The sequence below is a fragment of the Aedes albopictus genome, chromosome 1, assembly GCF_035046485.1.
Source record: "Aedes albopictus strain Foshan chromosome 1, AalbF5, whole genome shotgun sequence".
NCBI classification, from domain to species: Eukaryota; Metazoa; Arthropoda; class Insecta; order Diptera; family Culicidae; genus Aedes; species Aedes albopictus.
The window spans coordinates 104,064,476-104,073,057 of record NC_085136.1 but is presented as its reverse complement, the minus strand read 5'-3'; the positions used below and the strand labels follow the sequence as shown (position 1 = coordinate 104,073,057).

General features: G+C 39.0%; 1 non-coding gene across 1 annotated transcript; it reads left to right on the top strand.

Annotated features, from left to right (window-relative positions):
* The first annotated feature begins 8,478 nt into the window (after positions 1–8,478).
* Positions 8,479–8,575, top strand: Trnai-uau (transfer RNA isoleucine (anticodon UAU)). Its single transcript has 2 exons — positions 8,479–8,516; positions 8,540–8,575. It is a non-coding gene; the product is annotated as a tRNA-Ile (tRNA).
* The last annotated feature ends 7 nt before the right edge of the window (positions 8,576–8,582 follow it).

Here is an 8,582-nt window from a genome sequence, read left to right as displayed (position 1 = left end):
TATGAAAACATACCTATCTTCCTCGGGAGCGAAACAGAGAAAGGTGATCAAACGTCAGATGGCCTTATGGACTTATCCACCGATGAACTGAATTCATCGCGGTTCGAGAATTTTGACACTAGAGCGGGGTCTGTTCCAATCAGAATCGTCAGAATCTAGTGTCAAAATTCTCGGACCGCGATGAATTCGGTTCATCGGTGGATAAGTCCCAGAGCGTTAATGATTAATCATAAATTTAATTATGATTAATGATTAATCAAAATCATTAATCATAATCACAAAAAATCTCATTTAATCATTAATCATTAATCTTAATCACACTGTTTTTGCAATCTAATCATTAATCAGTAATCATAATCATAAGAAAAAATATTAATCAATCATTAATCATTCATCACCAAAAATGATTCATCATATGAAATATATAATCCAATTTAAATTGGTTCAAATGCTGTTTCAAATAATATAATTTATAATTATTTTTACAAAAATCTCCCGGACAGAGTTACCACAGACAAACAGACGTAACACTCTGATAATTCCCATCGTACATCGATTTAACGGCCTTTTTCAAAATTGGATAGGTGGCCAACTGCCCACCCGTGGCGCTCCCATCGTTTTTGTTCGAGTTTGACGTTTGCTCACTACCGCCACCTAGTTGATAGTCGGCCAAACTTAGTCCTTTTAGCATTGGGCGAATATGTTTCCGTGACTATGATTTGAATCGAAAATTGTTCGAAGTGTTACGTCTGTTTGTCTGTGGAGTTACCTTTTACTTTTGAAACTTCAAAAACATGTTAAACAATAAATATATTTTAATCATTTCCATTTTTTTTGCGATTGATTAATCATGATTAATCATGATTTTTAATCAATAAGCCGTTTTTAATCATTAATCATAATCATTAATCACAGATAAAACCAATTTAATTCATTAATCATAATCATTAATCATCCTAAAAATCAAATTAATCATTAATCATAATCAATAATCACCAAAATTGGAATTTTAATCACCAATGATTAATCATGATTAAAATTTTTGTTAATCATGAACGCTCTGATAAGTCCATATTTAGTGCGGGATGAAAATCGGTATCGGCAAGGGGCTTCCATTAATTACGCAAGGGCTTATGGGGGAGGGGGCTTCACTCAGCGAAAAAAACTAGCGAAATTCATCAAAATACCTTATGAAAATTTGCTATAACTAATTCTTATGGATGACATAAGAATACCTTATGAAAATTGATCGTGTGTGCTACTAGGGGCAAGACACTGTGCAAACAAGAGTAACTCTGAGAATTTCGGAGTAACTCTTTTCACCAATCATCGACGAAATTAGTCGAAAAACACCCCTAAAACTGCAAGAAAGGCGAGATATTGGGCAATATTATATATTTTGATTTTGCGATGAATCAGGCAACACCCAAGCATAAACGGGAGCAATCCGGAGGAATTCTGTGAAGGAAAATGTACTCTCCAGCACAGTGTCTTGCCCCAAGGCTCGCCCCAAGGTGTGCATGACAAATTTCATAAGATGGACTTATGAAAATAACAAAAAAATCTTAAAATGATGCAGACTGGATTCGATCCATGATGCAGTCAGCAATATGAGAACTCGAAAATTTTTGTAATCATATGGTGCGTAAGATTTCTCAACGGATCGAGTTGAGGTCTTCGGTGCACTTATTCCTTGTAAATGGAGGAATAAGCACCGACGAACCGACGTGACAGCTAGAACAAATAAATTCAAATTTGTTGTCCCCGACGCCATGATGAAAAATAGCCGAACATTACTGCCTCCTCTATATATAACGATTCGCGTTGTTTTGATAGCTGAGGAATTTCACGGAGTCATGTCAGTCGATCCTGAGCGACCATTTCAAAAATATCTGAAACTTTGCACAGTTTTTCAATTTCATATAAATCGCCATTTTTTGATATTAAACCTTCATATTCACTCACGACTAACTTTTCAAAAGGGTGTATGCGAAAATAGTTCTAAAATATTCTAAAAGCTGTACAGCAAAAACGGATTGTTCGATTGTTATAAATTTTTCAGCAAAGTTAGATAACTAAATGATGATTCCTTAGAAAATATACACTGTAAAAAATTTCTTTTTCTACTTTGAAAAAATATGATATTTGTCACAAAAACTCAAATATCTCAAAACCCTATCTTTTTACCAACTTCAATTTTTTAGGGGAAATGGCCCATTATATCAGCTATCTACCATAAAATTTTGGTGATGGTAAACTGATAAACAAAAAAGTTATGACATTTCAAACATTTCACAATTTTTACATTTAGTAACAAAAAAAATTTTTTTTCTGTGTAAATTATTTCGAGAATTATATTTTGATGCTGATTTTATTGTAAAGGCTACCGCCTGAATTAAACAAGTTGTTTTCATGATACTTTAGTTTGATTATTCGTAATTACTATAGTATCTATTTGAAACTTAGACGCGATCCAGTGTTGTGATCAAAAATATTGAGATTGTCATACTTTTTATTGTACGTGACTGGTGAAAAAATACCTTGATAGTGTTGAAAAGCTGTTGATTATAAGAAAAATGGAATTGAATTTATTTTTAAGACAAAAGCTGTATAATAAAAGTTTTTTTATACGCGTATACGTCTAGTTTATCCGCAAAAAAAATCCCTCTTACACACTTATTTCTGAATTGCCTGTTCGGTACTTTTTTGACGAGATTATAACAGCAGTACGATCTCGGTAGTTTCGGTAATCGATTTTACTGAGGCTCAGTAAAACAACTGTCAAAATCGTATGGAAAAGGTAAACAATGCATTTTTGCTGAACGAGTTCGGTGCTCAGCAGTTTTAATCTCGTCAAAAAATTACCGAACTCGGTAATCAAAATTAAGTGTGTAGAGAACAGACTTTATGATCGGAAGAATGCGAGTAACTTCAACAACAACAAATGCATAAGAGGTACATACCACAGACAAACAGACGAAACGCCTAGAACAATTTTAGTGAAAATTCATCGCCCAGTTCACACTATCACCACCTGGTGGAAATGTTTCACGAAACACTGCGTTGTGCAATATCGTCATCAGAAGGCGCTAGTGTGAAACGTCAAACGCAAAGAAAAACGATGGGCGCTCTTCTTGTTATGAAAGCCACAACCAAGACTCAAAATGATCGTTGAAGGCGTGGTCAATGAAAATTTCGCCAGTGTTACGTTTGTTTGTCTGTATACATACCTGACAATGCTCACGAAAAAAACAAAAAAATACTACCGCTATGAATATTAAAAATTGTATAGTATTTTTTTTTCTTCAGCCACCAACACCAAACAAGTAAGTTAAAATTAATAAGTGATTTTGTTTATTATAATCTAACGAACAAGATGAACAGTCGCTTTCTCAAAGGTCTTCAACTCAACGCTCTCTTGTAGACCGTTTGATGAAAAAAATGTTCAAAAGAGTTACGAAATCTCACCGAAAGCACCATAGATAAACTGAAAGAGACTGGTTATGCCCAAATGTCCACATTGTGTACAAAATTACGCATTTGCACGTCCTGCCGTCTAAAATTTGACAAACGAGCCATCTGTATATCATCGGTAAAGCAGGGCGCAGGAAGTTCGAAAACGACAACAACTGAGAAATTGCCATCAGCGACATCTGCTTAAACAATTTAATTACGCCCCTTTTCAAAAATGCCCTGTAATATTCTTCAACATCTATACCCATTTCAATATTTTTAACGTTGCAAAACACGCTTTCAACATTCATCTTGAAGAAGAGGGAAAACACTTGTCCTCAAATGTAACAGCAAATTAATGAATAAACGACTAATGCGCGGAGGGCGTGATAAAATCGGAACATTACGGTACATAGTATATTATATGTATATATAATATATAATAAAAACAACTTGTTTTACTCACGCAAGGCCATTAACAATAAAATCAGCATCAAACTTCAATTTCCGGCCGAAATAATTTACACTAAAAAAATTATTACTAAATGTGAAAATTGTGAAATGTTTGAATTGTCATAATTTTTTGTTTATTTTCATGGTAGATTGCTAATACAATGGACCGTTTTCTCTAAAAAATTACGTTGGTAAAAAGATAGGGTTTTGAGATATTTGAGTTTTTGTGACAAAAATGATATTTTTTAATGTTAAAAAAGATTTTTTTCACAGTGTATATTTTCTAAGGAATCGCCATTTAGTTATCTAACTTTGCTGAACAATAAAATCAGCATCAAATCGCGATTCCCGGCCGAAATAATTTACACAGAAAAATTTTTTTTACTAAATGTAAAAATTGTGAAATTTTTGAAATGTTATAACTTTTTTGTTTATTAGTTTACCATCACCAAATTTTTATGGTAGATTGCTAATACAATGGACCGTTTTCCCTAAAAAATTCAAGTTGGTAAAAAGATAGGGTTTTGAGATATTTGAGTTTTTGTGACAAAAATGATGTTTTTCAATGATAAAATAGATTTTTTTTCACAGTGTATATTTTCTTAGAAATCACCATTTAGCTATCTAACTTTGCTGAAAAATTCATAACAATCGAACAATCCGTTTTGGCTGTGCATATTTTTGAATATTTTTGAACCATTTTCACATACACCCTTTTGAAAAGTTAGTCGTGGCTCTAAATAAAAATTTGATATCGAAAAATGGCGATTTAGATGGAACTGAAAAACTGTGCAAAGTTTCAGTTCAATAGAAAATCATGAATTAAAAATTTTCCTTAATTTTGATGCTGTTGCTTGGAATCGCTCAGCTTGACTCCAAACCTCTGTGTACAAGGTTCACGTTCACATTTGGTATGGTGTGTATGAGAGGCGATCGATCGTTCTTTTTTGTACTCACTATTGCATCTTGCTTTGCTCCTTAGATTACCGTGCAAATGTTCAATCGTTTGAAATATTTGTTCACACGTCAAACGCCATAGGAAGTAGCATGTAAACAAACCGATTATTTCATGCACCATCCAAAAAGTGTAACCGACGCTGAAAAATTCTAGCAGCGAAACGAACCAATGTATGCTAAAACTGGTGGGAACATATTGTGGTGGGACAAAAAATTTTTGCAGGAGGTCGAATACGGTGCAAAAGATGCAATACAACAGCTGGTCTTTGTGGCTTTGATCCACACGGCTGCTCCTGCACTACCGTGTGGTCTGATTCCGCCGCCGGGGCAGCTAGGTGAGGGTGTTCGTGAATCCGGAAGCACATCGAATCTGTCCAGCGGCTTTGCTGGGGTCCTTAGCGATTGCAGGCGTCTCCTCTCGTTGACAAAATCGACACGGCCCAGCAGAGATGGCATTTCACCGTAGCGATTCACTGCGGCGTCAGTTTATCGACCACACTGGGGATAAGAACATTTTTCACCACACCAAGAAGCCAGTTTCTCTTGTTTTGGGTGGTAGGTAGATCAAGCGCTAGTGCGTGCTCTTGCTCGTCCGCCTTGGATCGAGTGTGGCTTACTCTTTCGCGCGCATCGCTCTCCGGCGCTCTCCCGTGATTTCATCCAGCAATCACCGAATTATCACCATGGTGTCGCCGGGGCGAGAACTCTCCGGTGTTTCACCGCAGCGCGCACTCTGGCGCAAGAACCTCACTGGAGCGCGCACCCGGGTGATTTTTTACACTTTCACCGAAGAGAATTTTAAATCGCTCTCGCCGCACTGTTGTGTGGCCTAGTGCTCAGGGAGCTAAGAGATTTATTTCTACCCACCAAGCTTGCGCACATCCGAATCGCAGTGGTGGATCCACATATAAGAGAAGGGCTCCTGTTCAGATGCACAGCGTGAGTGGTGTATTTTCTATTTCTCTTTCCCACACTGAGGATATGGACATCTCTGCGGCCCAGGACGATACCGGAGTGACCGTGCCGAGAGAGGTCCCTTCTGGGTAATTAGGGCCGGAGGCCCGAGGGATTCGTCCGGAATCGGACGACGAGGTGTCCTTGGCTTTTAAACTTGGAAGCCATTTTGACTTCCGAGCCGCCCCGTGTGAGAACCTAGACAGCCACCAAGACAGCCACTTCTTGGGGCAAGACACTGTGCTGGAGAGTACATTTTCCTTCACAGAAGTCCTCCGGATTGCTCCCGTTTATGCTCTCGTTTATGCTTGGGTGTTGCCTGATTCATCGCAAAATCAAAATAATATTGCCCAATATCTCGCCTTTCTTGCAGTTTTAGGGATGTTTTTCGACTAATTTCGTCGATGATTGGTGAAAAGAGTTACTCCGAAATTCTCAGAGTTACTCTTGTTTGCACAGTGTCTTGCCCCTAGAGCCGCTTATCATGACAGCAGCACCAGATTTAAAAGTATATAATTCCATTATATGGGGTTTGACAGCAAGAACACTCATTTCACTGAGCCACTCTTGTCGTTAGTCACAAATACATTCAAAAACATCTGTCACTTCGCGAAACCCACGTGCTTATGATTTTAACGGGAATACTTTTTCTTTTATTTTGCCTTGCGACTGTCATGCGGCGGTATGCCTTGCGAGCGCACGACCGCCGCAGGACTCTAATAAAACTGCTGTTGGGAATCGACTGTAATCTTGACTCTATAGATTAACGGCTACGCAGTCTTGGTTCAAAAAACGAGTTTTATTTTTCACCCGACGTTTCGACATGGGGATGGTGTCTTCCTCAGGGGGAAAATAAATATTAACGTTTTTGGTCAAATGTTTTGTCTAACTTTAACTGTCTTGTTTTGTGTCGTTTTTTGGTACATGCTTACACTTCGAAATCACTTAAACAGTTCAACCAAAAAACCGTTGAACTGTTTAAGTGATTTCGAAGTGTAAGCATGTACCAAAAACGACACAAAACAAGACAGTTAAAGTTAGACAAAACATTTGACCAAAAACGTTAATATTTATTTTCCCCCTGAGGAAGACACCATCCCCGTGTCGAAACGTCGGGTGAATAAAACTCGTTTTTTGAACCCTAAGACTGCGTAGCCGTTAATCTATAGACTCTAATATTTAAAAGATAAGCGACAATAAGCATGCAGGCCAGTATTGTTCGTGCAGTTGAAAATCGGAATTTTTGACACGCGAAAATCGATGTATCTCCTAAACCATGTGTCGGACGTACGTCAGGCACAGTGCGCTGGATAGAGGGCCAGGTCTGCTGTCCAGCGCACTACGTCCGACGTAAGGTTTCACCACAGACAAACAGACGTAACACTCTGATAATTCACATCGTACACCGATTTAACGGTCTTTTTCAAAATTTGATAGTTGGCCAACTGCCCAACCGTGGCGCTCGCATCGTTTTTGTTCGAGTTTGACGTTTGCTCACTACCGCCACCTAGTTGGTGGTCGGCCAAACATAGGCCTTTTAGCATTGGGCGAATATGTTTTCGTGACTATGATTTGAATCGAAAAATGTTCGAAGTGTTACGTCTGTTTGTCTGTGGTTTCACGTACGGATTTTGAGAAAATTCGATTGTCGGGTGTGGGGAAACTGCGGATTTCAACCGCGACGACAATATAAATTCGTGCAGAAATCCATAAGTCAGGCAACACCCAAGCAAAAACGGGAGCAATCCGGAGGAATTATGAGCAACTCTGTGAAGCCAAGCTGTGAAGCAAAATGTACTCTCCAGCTCAGTGTGTTGCCCCAAGCTTACGACCTATTCAAATCAAACGCCTGATTTATTTTTATTCGATTCCATAATGATCAAACTGATCACCCCTACTTTCTGGTCCTCCCGTTGCCGTTGTTCCATTGACCAATCCGTTGCGTTGAATCGCTTTCCAAGCCGAAGTGCGGTGGGGAGAACGCGTTCTTTTTTCCTCGTTTTGGTGTGCGACTTTCTGCTTCTGGCTGTCTCTCTTCCCACCACAGTTCGGGTTTTCAAAATGTTATTTTGTTACTTTGTTTTGTGGAGTTGTTTTCCTCGGCGGTCGCGATACGGGAAAAGCTTTCCGACCGCTTTCCCATACTTTTCAAGCTGGCCGCTGCTCAAAATAACGCGATTTATTTAAAAACAGTCAAAATAACTTCTAATTTGTTACGATTCTCTGGAGAATGCATCCACAACAGTTGAAGAAAAAGTGCAGTGCATGGCGTCGGGAGTGTTTTGGAAGCGATGCAGTTTGCTGAAACTAGCAAAAAATAATAGTCGAGTTACATAATTTAGATAAAAAGCTAATGCCCGGAATAGTGCTGGCATTGGCAAATCTTGGTTCGATCCGTTTCCGCCGGAAACGAGAGGATCGACGATTGGAAAATTCGAAAACAAAAATGGCAGCCCGCCAGAAATACGAGAAATCCATTCATCGCTTGCTGTACTGGATGGCCTTCACTTCGTAATAAAATGCGTTACAGGCGCACTTCCAACGACACGAGGTTTCCCGACGCCGTGCCGGACGGCTTCCAGTGGTGCATTCTTCCGGCCGGGCCAGGGTCGAATAGGGGTCAAAGTTTTTTAAAGCGCTTTAACGGCCTGGCTGACATCAGCTCCAGTGGCGCAATTGGTTAGCGCACGGTACTTATAGAGCAGTAACTGTGAGATGAGCAATGCCGGGGTTGTGAGTTCGAGCCTCACCTGGAGCAATCTTTT